General features: G+C 45.8%; 1 protein-coding gene across 2 annotated transcripts in view; it reads left to right on the forward strand.

Moving 5' to 3' along the window:
- CUL3 (cullin 3) overlaps nucleotides 1–17,210 on the forward strand; it is a 2,974,786-nt gene that overhangs the window by 360,382 nt on the left and 2,597,194 nt on the right. The gene's annotated exons all lie outside the window — the stretch shown is intronic.

Consider the following 17,210-nt stretch of genomic DNA (forward strand, 5'->3'; position numbering starts at 1 on the left):
GGGGCTAAGAATTTAAGGCCTCCAAGGAAACAACCAATACCTGCTTGGGATCTTAATTTCATTCTGGAAAAATTGACCTTGCCTCCTTTTGAGCCAGCTGCCTCATCAGATTTGCAATAATTGTCCTGGAAAACAGCTTTCCTTCTGGCTATCACCTCAGCTCGTAGAGTTTCAGAACTACAGGCTCTCATGGCTGTCCAGCCTTTTATCATCTTCCATCAGGACAGAGTTTCCTTACGAACCAACCCGTCCTTTATGCCTAAAGTGGTATCCAGGGTAGCTTTAAATCAGGCCATACATTTACCTACTTTTTATCCTAACCCTCAAAACAAAGGGGAGAGATTACTACATTCCTTGGACATCCACAGACAGCTGCGGTATTATTTGGACAGAACAAAGCCTTTCAGAAAATCAGAACAGCTCTTGGTGGCCTATGCGGTAGGAGCTCAAGGGAAGCCAATTTCCAAACAGACAATCTCAAAATGGATAGCCCACTGCATACGCTTTTGCTATACCTTTCATGGCAAAACTGTTCCTACAGGCATTAGATCCCATTCCACCAGGGCCACAGCCACCTCTGCAGCTTTCCTCAGATGAGTTCCTACCAAGGATATTTTGGAAGCAGCCACTTGGAGTTCTGTGCATACCTTCTCCAAGCACTACAACCTACCATTATACTCCATATCTAGAGCAGGCTTTGCCACTGCAGTCCTGCAGGGCATTTTGGCTCCTCCTAGTTCCAACTAGTGCCTACCACCCCTTTCTTAGCTTTGGGATTCTACCCATCTGTTATGACTGCAGCTGTATGCACAATGAACATAGTACAGTTTTCTACCTACCATAAATGTAGATGTTCGAGTGCTAATACAGCTGCAGTCCAGGTTTCCGTCCCTCCTTCCCCTCTTGGGACAGCCCTATAGGCTAACACATCCTCATACAACCTGATTGGGGTTTTCATTTATGATGTATTTGCTTGCAACTACTGTATTTTGATTATGTAGCACTGCATTATCACGCAAATTTATTATTGCCTTCCTTCTGGGGGCACCTGACATCTGGGGCAAGAAAAACTGAAGAAAATGGCGTCGGCTGGTTCCTTTATACCCCTGTCTCACTGACGTCAGGGAATAAGCGACGACAACCGACGCCAGACCTAGACTTTGGAATTTGGCCGACCGAGGAACCGCCTGACGGCAGGAGAACCCATCTGTTATGACTGCAGCTGTATTAGCACTCGAACATCTACATTTATGGTAGGTACAAAACTGTACTTTTAATTGCTCCCCATTAGGGGGGGCACCTGACATCTGGGGCAAGAAAAACTGATGTAATGGCGTTGGCTGCATGTTTTATACCCCTGATGACCTGACGTCATGGAAGAAGGGGACAGCAACTGACGGAGGACCCAAGATTTCAATCGGGCCGACTGAGGGGTACCTGCAAGCAGATAACCCAAATGTAATGACTGCAACAGTGAATACACTCGAACATCTACATTTATTGTAAGTGTACACAACTGTACTTTTGTTGTCCTGTTTCTCGCCTTCCTTCTTTCGTCCTTCCCTCCTGCCCCCATCCTGGATGATTGAGAGGATTTTCCTTTTTTGGCTGTTTTGGCTGAGTTTGCTTTGCTTTTCAACTATTGGTGTAGTCCTTGTCACCTTTGTTGTTCTGTTGATGTTCTTCGTGTTTCACTGTTGCAGTCATTACATTTGGGTTATCTGCCTGCAGGTAGCAGTCAGCTAGCCTGAATACCAGAGTCTTCAGATTTTTGCTTTGGATGCTGTCGCTTCTTCCATGACGTCAGGTCATCAGGGGTATAAAACATGCAGCCGACGCCATTACATCAGTCTTTCTTGCCGTGCGGTGCCCAAAGCAGAAGCAGTTCGCAAGTGCCAGTCAGCTGACTCCCGAAATTTTCAATTTTGAGTTCCAGACCTGAAGTCTTAAAAAAGATAAGTACTCCATTGGGGATCCTTTTATCTTACTTTAACCAATGTCAGAGAAAAGTTAATTGTCTTGCCTGTGGAAAGCAAATACCTCATAGAGATTTTCGTTTGTACTGCATCACCTGTTTAGGCCCAGATCACGACATCCCTCGCTGTCTGTTTTGTGCCTTGTTCAACGCCCGTACTGTTCGTCGTCGGGCTATTTTTGTAGCTAAATACTTTCGTTCTCCGTACTCTGAAATGGCTTCATTAAGCCATCTGACTACCGCTCTTCTGAAAAAACGTAAGGATAAAGACAGAGACAGATCGCATAGGTCCAAAACTGCCGACAGCACTTCCGCTAAGCTAGTCGCCAGTCCGCCAGTACTCAGTAAGGCGCAAGTTCATCGTGCATACAGCTGCAGTCATAACAGATGGGTTTTCCTGCCGTCAGGCGGATCCTCGGTCGGCCGAATTCCAAAGTCTAGGTCCGGCGTCGGATGTAGTCGCTTCTTCCCTGACGTCAGTGCGACAGGGGTATAAAAGAACCAGCCAACGCCATTTTCTCCAGTCTTTCTTGCCGCGCGGTACCCGAAGCAGAAGCAGTTCGCTAGTGCCGGTCGGCCAGCTCCTGAGATTACGAATATTTTTCAACTGAAATCTTCTTGAAAGCTAAGTACCCCATTGGGGAAACTTTTCTTGCCTCAGACCGATGTCAGACAAAGTTAGTAATTGCATTTCATGTGGGAAGCAAATACCGCATAAGGATTTTCATTCCCTCTGCATTCCTTGCTTACGCCCAGACCACGACGTCTCAGCCTGTCGTTTTTGTGCTACATTCAACAGACGCACTATTAAGTGTCGGGCGGAGTTCGTCCAACAGTATTTTGGCAAAAAGTTTAATTACATTATGTCGTCGGATACTCCGACTCCAGTTTTGAGTAAAAGACGCAAAGATGAGGACCGACATACGAGGTCCGCGACTTCTACCGACACCACGCTAAAGCCGACTACAGGTGCTCCGGTTCTCAGCGAGGTGCCTACGCAGCCCCTGACTACCGATGACACTTCATTGGCGGTGTCTCCTGTGCCCGAGGTCGCAGGCTCTTCGGCCCACACCCCGACTACAGATACCGAAGCCACTCTTGGCGGGGAAACTCAGAGTTTAGACAGGCCTGCCACCTCTCAAGGTGTCTTCAGGCCTTCTTCTTCTTTTTCCAGTAAGGCTTTCACTAAGTCTAAAGCAGCCATGCATACTAAAAGACAAGCTCCACAGGGCCCCTTTGAAGGCCCCATGCCTAAAAAGCAGATGCTCAAAATGGCTGAGGATTTGATTACTCTTATCAGGGGTTCTCAACCCCCCCGGACAAAAGGCCCAGAGTGGAGGAAGAATACCTTTTCTCGGACCAGGCCTCCATTACTTCAGAACACTCTGAAGACCAGGAACATTCATACTCCCCTTTTGAAGATTCTGATGCAGAGGAGTCCATTCCCTCTGTCTCCCCCTCTGAGGATTACTCTTTTGGGGAAACCTTACATACCTTGAGGGAATACTTCCACTGGGAAGGCCAAGAGTATTCAGACTCCAAGAAAAGGCTTAGGGATTTCCTCTTGCTCCCTCAGCACAGGCCTCTGGCTATACCTCCTGTCTTAGACATACTAGATAATGTGTATTCGGAGGCCAGCCTTAACCCAGAATCTTTACCTCCAGCTCCAGTCAAGCCTGACAGGCTTTACCGGCTTCCTGATTCACACCAATTCCTATACAAAAGCCATGCGGCTGACCCAGAAACTATTTCACAGGGTCCCAAGGGAATTAAGGCCTCCACTGCCAAAAATCCATTACCTTCAGAGAGAGATTCCAGAGCTTTAGAAAGGTGGGGGAAAAAGGTATACACCTCGGCCAACTTAACCATGAGGGCATTAAACTGTCAGTTCCGTATGTTAAATGTATCAACAGTTTCTGTTATCTCAGTTGAAAAGCAAAATGTCACAACCTGAACAACCAGACTTGAAGGAGTTGCAGGATTGGTTACATAGTGCAGAGCAAGTGGGTATACATACCTTGCAATGTGGTTTTAATGCTTTAAAGGCCTCGTGTAGAGCTGCTGTTACAGGATCAGTCATACGTAGACATGCTTGGCTCAAAGAGCAAACCTTACCAGATCCTGTCAAAGCTAAATTACTAGATGCACCTCTTAAAAAAGATGGATTGTTTGGTGTTAAAGCTGAGGAGGTATTAAAGAAAATGGAGGAAAAGGCAAAATCAATGCAAACAGTGAAAGATTTCCTGCAGGTACAACCTCCACGTTTTAGTAGAAATTGGCCTTCAAAAAATTGGTCCTTTCCAGCCACGGACAGACCCCAAAGAGGTAGATACAGGCGCCCGAGGGGTAGAGGGCAATCTCAAGGATCATTTAGAGGCAAACAATGGCAAGCACCTACACAAAGAGGTGGTGAGGATAGTTCACAGCCATTCAGAAAGCAGAACCAATGACTTTCCCCTTTGCATGCCAAGCAAGGCTCAAATGGCAGCACCTTTAGGCGGAAAACTGGCATTTTCGAAAAATTGGCATATTGTCACAAAAGATAAATGGATCCTGGACATTATAGACAGAGGCTACAGATTCCACTTTCACACCCTTCCAAAATGAGAGGCATGCCAAACCTGCCACACAATCAAAGGGCAGAGGCACAAAACAAATTTCAGATCTCATGGACATGAAAGCTATTCAAGAGGTACCTGCACAAGAACAGGGTCAAGGTTTTTATTCCAGACTATTCCTGGTACCAAGGAAGGGCAAAGATTGGAGACCTGTTTTGGACCTATCCATCCTAAACACATTTTTACTCGTACCAAAATTCAAGATGCTCACATTACAGCAGCTTCTTCCCATGCTGGGCAAGGAGTCTTGGCTGGTAACATTGGACCTCAAGGAGGCATACCTGCATGTCCCAATCAGACAAGATTGCCGAAGATACCTCAGATTTCTTGCAGGTTCAACCCATTATCAATTCTCTGCATTGCCCTATGGCTCATCTACTGCGCCCAGAGTGTTCACGAAATGCCTGGCATCAGTAATTGCCTTCTGCAGACTTCAAGGGATACAAATATACCCATATTTGGACGACTGCCTGATCCAAGCGGACAGCAAACACATACTTCTGAAACATCTGGCGTTTGTAATAATGTTGTTGAATTCTCTGGGATACACAGTCAACAAAAAGAAATCAAGGCTAATACCCTCTCAAACAATAATTTTCCTGGGTGCCAGCTTGAATACAAATACCCAGATGGCCTACCTCACGCCAGAGAAACAAGGGCAACTAACTCAATACTTCAGAAAACTGGCAACCTTCACCAGGCTGACTGCAAGGAAAATCCTGCAGGCTCTGGGATTCATGGCATCTTGCATCCTGCTAATCCCATGTGCAAAGCTGCATATGAGGAAACTTCAATGGTACCTAAAAAACTTATGGTCTCAACACAGCCACAGTTTGGAAACAATTATACCACTGATTCCTTGTCTTCAAAAGGAATTTCTGTGGTGGGTTCAAGCATGCCAAAGAAACACAGGTCTCCCATTCTGCAAGCCCCAAGCAAATCAAGTCATCACAACAGATGCCTCGGACTACGCCTGGGGGGCGCATATGACAGATCGGTGCATTCAGGGCAAATGGTCCCAAAAAGAAAAGCACCTACACATCAATCAAAAGGAAATTCTAGCAGTAATAAATGCTATTATGGCTTTCAAAGACCTACTGCATCCAGGCCAGTTATTGATAAGGACAGACAACACCACAGTAATGTGGTACATAAACAAACAGGGAGGAACCCATTCATATCCCCTATGCAGGCTAGCCATGTCTCTTTGGAACATGGCTCTGGAATTACAAATCCAACTTCAAGCACAGTACCTGCCAGGCAAGGAAAACACGCTGGCAGACAACCTAAGCAGAAATATGACAGATCCACATGAATGGAAGTTTCATCCTCAAGTTTTTACAAAGATAATTCAAGCATGGGGAAGGCCAGACATAGATCTCTTTGCCACCCACAGAAATCACCAGTTGACAAAAGTCTGCTCTAGGACCTTTCATCCACAGGCCTGGAAATTGGACGCACTCTTTCAGTTGGACAACAATGACAGTTTATGCCTTTCCACCTCTTCCTCTGCTGCCCAAAGTTCTATTAAAAGCCAGAGCAGACAGACCAAAGATGATTCTCATTGCTCCAGACTGGCCAAGACAACACTGGTACCCACTCCTGAGGAGCCTGACGCATTCCCCACCATGGATTCTGCCTCTAATGCCTCTTCTACTGACTCAGCACAACTTCAAAACTCTTCACAGTCAGCTGAAAACACTCAATCTAGCCGCATGGAAGATTCCTTAAATTCACAACAGACCCTACTCTCCAAGGAGGTGCAGGATGTCATTTTGGAGGCCAGAAGGCCATCAACTAGAAAAGCTTACTCCGCAAAATGGAAACGTTTTTGTATCTGGAATGAGAAAAAGGGCCAGGATCCTGGAAAACTGAATTTACCTCAAATACTACAATATTTGGCTGAACTGCTAAGCAGTAAACTTTCTTTCTCCTCCATCAAAATCCATGCCTCGGCTATTTCTGCAGAATACAACACTGATCCACCTTTATTCTCTCACCCTCTCTTAAGACAGTTTCTCAGAGGGGCTAAGAATTTAAGACCACCAAGGAAACATCCAATACCTGCTTGGGATCTTAATTTCATTCTGGAAAAACTGACCTTGCCTCCCTTTGAGCCAGCTGCCTCATCAGATTTGCAATATTTGTCCTGGAAAACAGCTTTCCTTCTGGCTATCACCTCAGTTCGTAGAGTTTCAGAACTACAGGCTCTCATGGCTGTCCAGCCTTTTATCATCTTCCATCAGGACAGAGTTACCTTACGAACCAACCCGTCCTTTATGCCTAAAGTGGTATCCAGGGTAGCTTTAAATCAGGCCATACATTTACCTACTTTTTATCCTAATCCTCAAAACAAAGGGGAGAGATTACTACATTCCTTGGAAATCCACAGACAACTGCGTTATTATTTGGACAGAACAAAGCCTTTCAGAAAATCAGAACAGCTCTTTGTGGCCTATGCGGTAGGAGTTCAAGGAAAGCCAATTTCCAAACAGACAATCTCTAAATGGATAGCCCACTGCATAGGCTTTTGCTATTCCTTTCATGGCAAAACTGTACCTACAGGCATTAGAACTCATTCCACCAGGGCCACAGCCACCTCTGCAGCCTTCCTCAGAGGAGTTCCTACCAAGGATATTTTGGAAGCAGCTACTTGGAGTTCTGTGCATACTTTCTCCAAGCACTACAACCTACCATTATACTCCAAATCTAGAGCAGGCTTTGCCACTGCAGTCTTGCAGGGCATTTTGGCTCCTCCTAGTTCCACCTAGTGCCTACCACCCCTTTCTTAGCTTTGGGATTCTACCCATCTGTTATGACTGCAGCTGTATGCACGATGAACATAGTACAGTTTTGTACCTACCATAAATGTAGATGTTCGAGTGCTAATACAGCTGCAGTCCAGGTTTCCCTCCCTCCTTCCCCTCTTGGGACAGGCCTATAGGCTAACACATCCTAATACAACCTGATTGCGGTATTCATTTATGATGTATTTGCTTGCAACTACTGTATTTTTATTATATTGCACTGCATTATTACACAAATTTATGTATTGCCTTCCTTCTGGGGGCACCTGACATCTGGGGCAAGAAAAACTGAAGAAAATGGCGTCGGCTGGTTCCTTTATACCCCTGTCGCTCTGATGTCAGGGAAGAAGCGGCAACAACCGACGCCGGACCTAGACTTTGGAATTCGGCCGACCGAGGACCCACCTGACGGCAGGAGAACCCATCTGTCATGACTGCAGCTGTATTAGCACTCGAACATCTACATTTATGGTAGGTACAAAACTGTACTTTCTGTGACATAGAATTTGAATAAAAGTTCATCTCAGCAGTTGGATTTTTTTCTGTCTCATACTTTGTGTATTTCAAGTATATTTGGTAGCTTCAGAGCTTTAGTCTTCACTTTTCTAGGTCTGTTTGAGTTAGAGGACCTAGTTTTCTCTCTTTTTTTTTTTTTCTCTGCCCAGGGCTAGGCCCGTTTGAGTTAGATGACCTAATCGTCGTGGTTGTATGACTGTTGGTGCGGTAAGGGCTAGGCCCGTTAGTTAGAGGACCTAGTCCTCCTGTAGTTGGCATGTGTCTTTTTGCTGCATCTCAGTGCTATGTGTAAAGAGGAAAAAGATCATAAGCCCTCAGGGGTTAAGAAATGTGTGAAATGCTCTCAGAAGATGTCTATTCCCGATGGCCACCGTAACTGTGTGTATTGCCTCGGAGCCATCCATCTGCAAGAAACCTATTGGTTTTGCCATTCTTTCATTGCCAGGGTCTTACAGGAGTGGAAGAACAAACTAATATTAAAAGGTCTCCTTAAGCCTTCTTTTGAGGAAGACTTGGCCTGTTCGTCCTCCTCCTCCAAATCCCGTGAATCTAAAAAAGAAAAGGCTAAACCTTCTAAGAGGCATTCCCTGGCACAATCCATTGCTTCGGAACCACCTCCCAAAATTTCAAAAACAGCCAAGTCTTCTCCCTCCTCGGCTCCACTGATTTTGGAATCGATTGAGGTTGTTGCTGCTATGACTCCAGTGTCAGCCCCATGCATTTCGGAGCCGACTACTGATAGCAGACATTGGAGCCGGTCCAGAGATCCATTGCTGGTCTTCCCAACTTTAAGGTCCCCTATCTTACAGAGATCTAGATCTCCCATGAGCCTTTTAGAAGAATATGTGGCGAGAGTAGTGTTGAGACTCCTGAAGTCATCTGCCTTGCCAAAAATGTTGTTGGCTCCGACACGGTCGGTCCCGGAGCCACTTCTGTCCATTTCCCTTTCTGTGGTTTCTCCTCCAAGCTGGAGTGCTCGGTAGTGTTGGTTGTGGAACCCTCGGTTCCAGCTCCCTCCGAGGCTGTCTCGGAGCTGAGTTCTGCTCCAACACTTTAGGTGCAGTCCAGGGTGTTTAGGAGCCGAAGCTCTCCAGTCGGCCCCGACAGGGATGCTTGGACCCAGACCTCTTTGGTTCCGAGTTTCCCTCTCGGTGCGTCGGCTAGGGTGAGCTCGGACCCTTGGAGCCGATGACTTCCTCCGCCCCTTTGGAGCCGGGGAGTTTTTCTGAGCCGGAGAGGTTGGCCTTCGAGATGATGTGGAGTGTGCTGTCCCGATCATCAGTTCCACCTAGGGCTACCGACACTCTTTCCCCTCAGGCACCTATCTCCTTCTCAGCACCTACTCCCTCTCTAGACAGCAGAGTCCTGCAGCCTCAGGAGCCCTCGGCTGGTAGCTCACGCTCTTCCGAGACCTCCCTGGAATATCCTTCTGAGGAGACCCTCGAAAGAGGACATGCAAGAGGAAGCATGTAGACTCCCAGGATGAGTCTTTTACCTCAGACACCGACCTCAAGGAGTCAGAAGGGTCCCTCAAGTCGTCCTCTGATGTCTCCTTTGTTGACATCTTAGAGATCCTTAAGCAGAGGTGAGGCTGGCCCACTGTTACCCCTTCTGATGAGGAGTCAGTGTACCTGAAGACTTTCAGATCTCAACCTTCAGCCTCTTGGGTGTCTCCACCTTTTGACGAACTTTTAGACCTTGTTAGTCGAAAGGTGTGGGAGACACCTGATGCCGTGGAGCCAGTCCCCAGGACACCCAGTAAATTTTTGTCAGCCTCCAAGGAGAAGGAATTTTTGTCCAAGTGCATTCTGTAGATGCCACGGTGATGACGGCAGCCACTAAGAAGGATCTAGCGGAGACTTCATCTGTTCATCCCGCCGAACAAGGAGTATCGAACGATGGACACGTATGGGAAGCGTAACTTTCTGTCAGCGGCATTCACTCTCAGATCGCTGAACTACCCAACACATTTTACAAGGCTTCAGAGAGATCTCCCTAAGGAGTTGGGAGAGACTCTACAAGGTACATCTACTGAAGGAGTCCCTGATAAGGTGTCTGGCTCAGTTGTCCACCTTGAATTCCATTGTTAACTTGTCCATGAGGCTCATTTCTTATACAGCCGATGGAGCGAGTAGGGCAGCGGGTTCTGGAGTTTCTCTTAAGCACTCCTGGATGCTCTTGTGTAATTTTGTGGAGCAATTCAAGTCTACCTTTACCAGTGCCCCCTTTGACGGTTCTTCCTTGTTTGGACCTAAGGTAAAAGACACACTCAGGTGCGAGCAGGATGGGAAAACGCTCTCTGCCGTGGGATTACGTTTTACCGTCCCCTTTAGACCCTACCCCAAGGGTCAGAGAGGTGGTAAAAGTGATTCAAGAAGTCCCAGAGGTTTTTCCCAGGATGCACCAGGTGACTCCTCCTTCAGAGGCAGAGGAGGAGGAGCAAATGGTAGACGTTGCCCTAGAGGCAGGGGCGGACCGCAAAACCAGGGAGGTCGCGATTCGTTTCGAGGCCGGCCCTACCTGCGCTCCTGTTGTGGGGCCCGGCTGTGCTTCTCTCTGGAGCTGGTCGGGAGTCGCATTTCTTTGTATCCAGAAGCCTGGCTAAGCATCACCTGAGACAAATGGGTACAAAGAATTATCACCAGAGGTTACTGCATACCCTTTTCTCTTCCACCTCATGTTCCCAAGAGGATCCCAGATGTTCCACCCAATCACAGGGAATCAAGCAACTGTAGAAGTGAACAAGTTTTTTTGCAAACAGAGTCATCCAAACCGTCCTCGCAGACCAGGTAGGATTCAAAACTTACTCCATATTCTTTTTAGTGCAAAAACATACAGGGGACTGGAGGCTCATCTTGGACCTCAGCAAATTAAATGAATCCATAAAGAAGGACAAGTTCTGGATGGTGACACTGCTGTCTATACTCTCCTCTATTAGGGAAAGACACTTGGATGTGCTCAATAGACCTGCAAGACACGTACTACCACATAAAAATGGACAGAGTGGCGAGGAACCATCTATGCTTCCTGCTAGGAGCCAGTCACTACCATTTTCGTTCTGTGCCTTTGGTCTCACCACAGCCCCCAGGGTGTTCACCAAGTGTATGGCAGTAGTGACAGCTCACCTGAGACATCTAGGATTCCAAGTGTTCCCGTATCTGGACGACTGGCTCCTGACTGCTTCCATCAGGCATCTACTTCTTCAAACCAGAGACTCCACTATCCAACTTTGTGCCCAGTTGGGGATTACTATAAATTGGCGAAAGTCTGCCTCCTCTCCCTCTCAATTTTTGACTTTTATAGGTGCAGAAATGGACACAGTCGCCGTGTTGGCTCGTCTTCCAGCAGAGAGAGCACAGAATCTCGTACAAGTCCTTCGTCTACTCCCCCTCCGGAAAGTCAAGGCAAAGACAGTGCTGAGACTGCTAGGGACCATGGCCTCCACCATATTACTAGTCCCTCTTGCCACACTACACATGCGGATTCTTCAATGGCTTCTATTGTCCCAGTGGTCCTTCCAACAACTGCCTCTAACCCACCACATCCTTTTAACAGAGTCTTGGAGAAAGGATCTCTGCTGGATCCAACCCAACCAGCTAACGACAGGCACTCCATTCCTTCCTCGCCAACCCGTTGCTACTGTGACCATAGATGCCTCACAGGGGGGGGGGGGGCATTATCTAGGCAGGACTGTCCAAGGCACATGGCAAGATCATGAGGCCCACCTGCATATCAGTGTCCCAGAGATGAGGGCAGTGCTTCTAGCGTTGCAAGCACTCCATGACCTTCTTCCTCTTGGGACGATAGCTATACAATCAGACATGTCGGTAGTATGGTATCTCAACAAACAAGGCGGAACCAGATCATACCCACTCTGTTGAGAGGCTATTCGTGTTTGGAAATGGGCGATATCTTCCCAGTGCTTTGTAGTGGCAAAGCACATCCCGGGGACAACTAACGTGATAGCCGGCAAACTTAGCCGGGCAATCTTGATGCCTCACGAGTGGTCTCTGAAGCAGGAAATAGCGGAACATATTTTCCGCAGATGGGGACAGCCTTGCTGAGATCTTTTCTCCAGTCCGATCAACTCCAAATGCAGCAGCTACTTTTCCCTTATTCCTGCTCCGGGGGAGTCTCCGAGAGACGCACTTGTTCACTATTGGCCCCTGGGTCTCCTTTATGCTTTCCCGCCCTTTCCTCTCATATCCAAGGTGATTCAGAAAGCGAAACTGTTGGGAAGCAGATTAATCCTCATCACTTCTTACTGGCCTCGTCAAGTTTGGATGTTCATCGTGTTTCACTGTTGCAGTCATTACACTTGGGTTATCCTGCTGGCAGGCTACCTGCAGTCGGCCTGAATTCCAAAGTCCTGGTCCGGCGTCGGTTGCTGTCGCCTCTTCCCTGACGTCAGAGCGCCAGGGGTATATAAGATGCAGCAGACGCCATTTTCTTCAGTCTTTCTTGCTGCGCGGTGCCCGAAGCAAAAGCAGTTCGCAAGTGCTGGTCGGCAGACTCCTGAGATTTTTGAAACTGAATTTCAGATCCGAAGCCTTCAATAAAGCTAAGTACCCCGTTGGGGAAATTTTTCTTGCTCCAGACCGATGTCAGTAAAAGTTAACAATTGTATTTCTTGAGGGAAGCAAATACCTCATAAGGATTTTCATTCTTACTGTATTCCTTGCCTAGGCCCTGACCACGACGCTGCTAGTTGTCGGTTTTGTGCTAGATTCAGGCAGCGCACTATTAAGTGTCTGTTGGATTTTGCTTTACATTACTTTGGCCGAAGGTTTAACTATATAATGGCGTAGGAACAACCGATGACCGGAGTTCATAAAAAGCGCAAGGACAAAGAAAAAGGCATCCGAGGTCCAAAACAGACGAAGCCTCTTCTAGGCCAGTCGCCAGTTTTCAGTGAGACGCTTTCGCAGCCCGACACCCGCTACCTCAGAGCTACAGGCCGCCTCCGACTCCCACGTGGAGACAGCTAGGCCTCTGGAAACCCAAGGTATTGGGCCTACGGAAACAATTCCCTCAGATGGGTCCGGAGCCACTGAGCAGGCTTCGGCTTCTGAGGGTGTTTTCAGACCTACACAGCTTACTATCAAGACCACTTCAGCAGCTAAGGCAAAGTCTAAAACTCCTATAAAGACAAAAAAACAAGTACAGCATTCTCCTGGACAGTCATCTATGCCAAAGAAACCGATGCTCAAAATGGCCGAGGACCTAATTACTTTGATCAGGGGTTCCCATCCCCCTCCTGATAAAAGGACTAGGCAAGACACTGACTATGATTCCTCTGACCAGGTTTCTATTTCTTCTGATTCCTCGTCAGAACAGGAATATTCCCTTTCTCCCTATGAGGACTCTGATGCTGAAGAATCTATCCCTTCAGCCTCTCCTCCTGAGGACTACTCTTTTGGGGAAACCCTGCACACCATGAGGGAGCATTTCCATTGGCAGAGCCAGGATTATTCAGAATCCCAGAATAGGCTCAGAGACTTTCTTTTATTGCCTCAGCACAGGCCTCTTGCTATCCCCCCTGTACTAGATATTGTTGATGATGTTTTTCTGAATGCAGTTTGACTCATTACCCCCTGCACCAGTTAAGCCAGATAGGTACTACAGGGTTCCAGATTCTCATAAATTTCTTTATAAAAGCCCTGCTGCTGATCCTGAAACTATTTCACAGGGTCCGAAAGGGGTCAAGGCTTCCTCTGCAAAAACCCTGTTGCCTCTGATAGGGATTCTAGAACTCTGGACAGATGGGGGAATAAAGTTTACACTTCTGCTACTTTAGCTGTAAGGGCTTTAAATTGCCAGTTTCACATGCTTAAATATCAACAATACCTAATGCCTTTGCTAAAACAGAAAATGCTTACAAGCCCTGAATGTCCTGAGAACAAGGAAATGCAGGATTTATTGCATGCAGCTGAACAAGTGGGAAAGCATACTTTGCAATCTGATTTTGATTCATTAGAGGCATCTTGCAGAGCCGCAGTTACAGGCTCTGTCATTCGAAGGCATGCTTGGTTAGAAGAACTGAGTTTACCTGATCATGTTAAAGCAAAATTATTGGATGCTCCATTACAGCATGATACTTTGTTTGGTGTTAAGGCAGAAGAGGTGTTAAAGAAAATGGAGGATAAAGCAAAATCAATGCAGACAGTAAAGGATTTCTTACAGGTTCAGCCACCTAGATTTAACAGGAACTGGCCTTCAAAAATTGGTCCTTTCCAGTGTCAGACAGGCCACAAAGAGGCAGATACAGGTGCCCAAGAGGCAGATCTCAGCCCCAAGGCTCGTACAGACCTAAACAATGGGGTGCATCAGCCCCTAAAGGCAGAGAAGACAAATCACAACCTTATAGGAAACTGTCCCAATGACTTTCCTCTACAAATGCCGAGCACTTACCTTTTGGCAGCACCCTTAGGGGGAAAACTAGCGCTTTTCTCACAAAATTGGCACATGATCACCCAGGACAAATGGGTACTAAATATTGTTTCTTAGGGTTACAGGTTCCACTTTCACACCCTACCAAGGTCAAAAGGTATGCCAGACTTGCCACAAAATCAGTGGGCAGAGGCACAAAAACAAATTTCTGCTCTCATGGACATGGAGTGGATAAGAGTTGTTGATCGCAGCTGTTAGCTAAGATATACAAGTATCCTTTTTTTTTCGATTATTTATACAGATTATTGTTTTTAACAATTAATATATAGCACTTTTATTGTCTGCTTTTTAGTCTTCGAATGTATTTTATTGCTAGTAACTAATCTACACAAGTAACTGATTTGTCTGCAGTTAAAAGCATTCTGTATCTTTACAAATCTTTATCTGTTTGTGGCTTTCTCTAGTGCTACTGGCTGTAGGCTATTGTTTCTAGCTGAAGCCTCTCTTTAACTTGGCTAGATTGTGTTAATAGTCTGCTGAGTGGGGGCTGGTTCTTTTGTGTTCTTCTAAAAAAAAAAGTTGTTCTTCTGGTATTTAAGCCCTAACTTTGATAGGGTTTCTGTCTATACACACTGAGCAGAGTGGATAAGAGTTGTTGACCGCAACTGTTAGCTGAGATATACAAGTATCCTGTTTTTTTTCGATTATTTATACAGATTATTGTTTTTAACAATTAATATATAGCACTTTTATTGTCTGCTTTTTAGTCTGAGTGTATTTTATTGCTATTAACTAATCTACACAAGTAACTGATTTGTCTGCAGTTAAAAGCATTCTGTATCTTTACAAATCTTTATCTGTTTGTGGCTTTCTCTAGTGCTACTGGCTGTAGGCTATTATTGTCCCCACCCTCCCGCTCAGTTGGTGTCTTGCTCTTATACTTGGTGGCTTTGCAGTTGCCCACCCCTACTGTAAATCTGATCTGTGACACTCCTCCCAGTCTAGTGTCATTAGCTCATTCTACCTAGTACAGAGAGAACATTTGATAAGGCCTTCTGTTTCTCCTTTTTCCCTTTCAAAAAAAAAAAAAAAAAAATGTTTTTTTTTGCCTGAACCTCCTTGTGACTGTGCTTCTCAAACATTTTGGAAATAGAGTATATTTCAGAGCATTTATTATAACTGTAATTGCCTTAATATTGCTACAACTCAAGTGCTCTAGGTTGCACTGCATATGAAGTGTTTGTGTTTTAGCTGCTTTTCTGTATATATAGACTTCTCTGTTTCTTTAACTAAATAAACTCTGCAAAGTTGTGTTATTGCATTCCTGCCTGTATTTCTGAGTTTTTTTGCACTTTTAAAGTTTGTTTTTGCTTAGTTTAATTGGTAGGCTATACACTCAAGTGCGCTAGCCGAATTAATGCATTTACTGCGTTTCTGTACCTAATTTCTGCTACTTTGTAAAAAAAAAAAAAAAAAAAAATCCTTGTTTTAGAATAGTCCAGTCTTCAGGTATTGCTGAGCTCTGGGCTGTGTCATAGTTCCTGTGTTGCCCCTATCTTTATTTGGATAGGAGGAAGCTTTTTTGTTCACCAGTGAGAGTGGGGAGCTCTGAGCAGCCTATCTGTCCCTTGAGGAGTGGTTCCAGCCCAGTGGCCTGTAGCTTATTGGCCATTTTGGGCCATTTCCTATCACTTTCTAACCCCCTGCTTTAAAGCCAGCTTTAGGGCGCTTTTGCGCTTGTAATTAAAAGTTTGTCCTGTTTGTTGCATTTACCTGTTGAGGCTACACACTCAAGTGTGCTAGCCTGTGTTACATATTTATTGCATTTTCCTGCTTTTTGTTGCAAAAAAAGAAAACAATTATCCTAGTTTCCCATCTTTCCTGACCTAGAGTAGTCCAAATACAGGCTTTGCTGTATTCTGGACTTTTGGAAAGTTCCTGTGTTGCCCATTTCCTTTCTTGGATAAAGGGAGGCTTCTTTGTTCACCAGTGACAGTGGGGAGCTTGGAACAGCCTATCTATCCCTGGAGGAGTGTTACCAGCACAAGAATCTGGTAGTCTATTGGCCATTTTGGGCCAATTTCTAGCTCTTTCAAGTCCCCCTGTATAAAACCCGCTTTAGCTGCTTTCGTGATTTTATGATAGCGCCGCTTAATTGGATTTAAACCATTCTCGGCTCCACAAAGTCTGCTCTTCACTTTTTCCTTAGAACTGATCTAGTTCTCATAATAAACACCCTATTCCCACTCTAAAGCCTGGCACTTGCTCACTAAAGCAATTATATAAGTCAGCACTAAAAAATTAAAAGCACTACACCCTCACAAACTCCCCTTGAGTACTTTGTTCCCCATTGGCCCTTTTTTTCAGTTATAAAGGAATTCCCAATACTATTCTAGCCTGTCCAAAGGTCAGTTGTCAATCTCCTCTCTGGTCCAGCTGGTAAATCTGGGAATCTTGAGGCAATGTTACAACTGCCTCATGTACACAGACAACCTTCTCCTCCTCCCAACAAATTCCAACACATGAGAGATGCAACCATATAGCCAAATTGGAGGCTAAGCTCTCTCAACTCAGTACTGGCGTAACCAGTCAAGAGGAGAAGGAAACCACACTCACTACAATTCCAGTCTCACATAGACCTACCACGATAGCAAACCAAACACATAAACACACAAAAACATACTCGGAGGCTCTAAATAAAAATCTGCCTAAGCAGCAGAGACCTCCAAAGCAGACACCCAAGCAACCGCTACCCCAAAACAAAACACGTGCAACACATATCTCACAAAGCCAGTGTGCCGAACAGTCACAGCCCTTAAGGATAAACAACACACCTGATACACTTGTAATAGGTGACTCTATCGTTAGGCACACTGACGTCCCGCTCACCAGGCTGAACAAGGA

This window comes from Protopterus annectens, chromosome 4.part1 (genome assembly GCF_019279795.1).
Source record: "Protopterus annectens isolate FY-2018-M chromosome 4.part1, PAN1.0, whole genome shotgun sequence".
Classification (NCBI taxonomy): Eukaryota; Metazoa; Chordata; order Ceratodontiformes; family Protopteridae; genus Protopterus; species Protopterus annectens.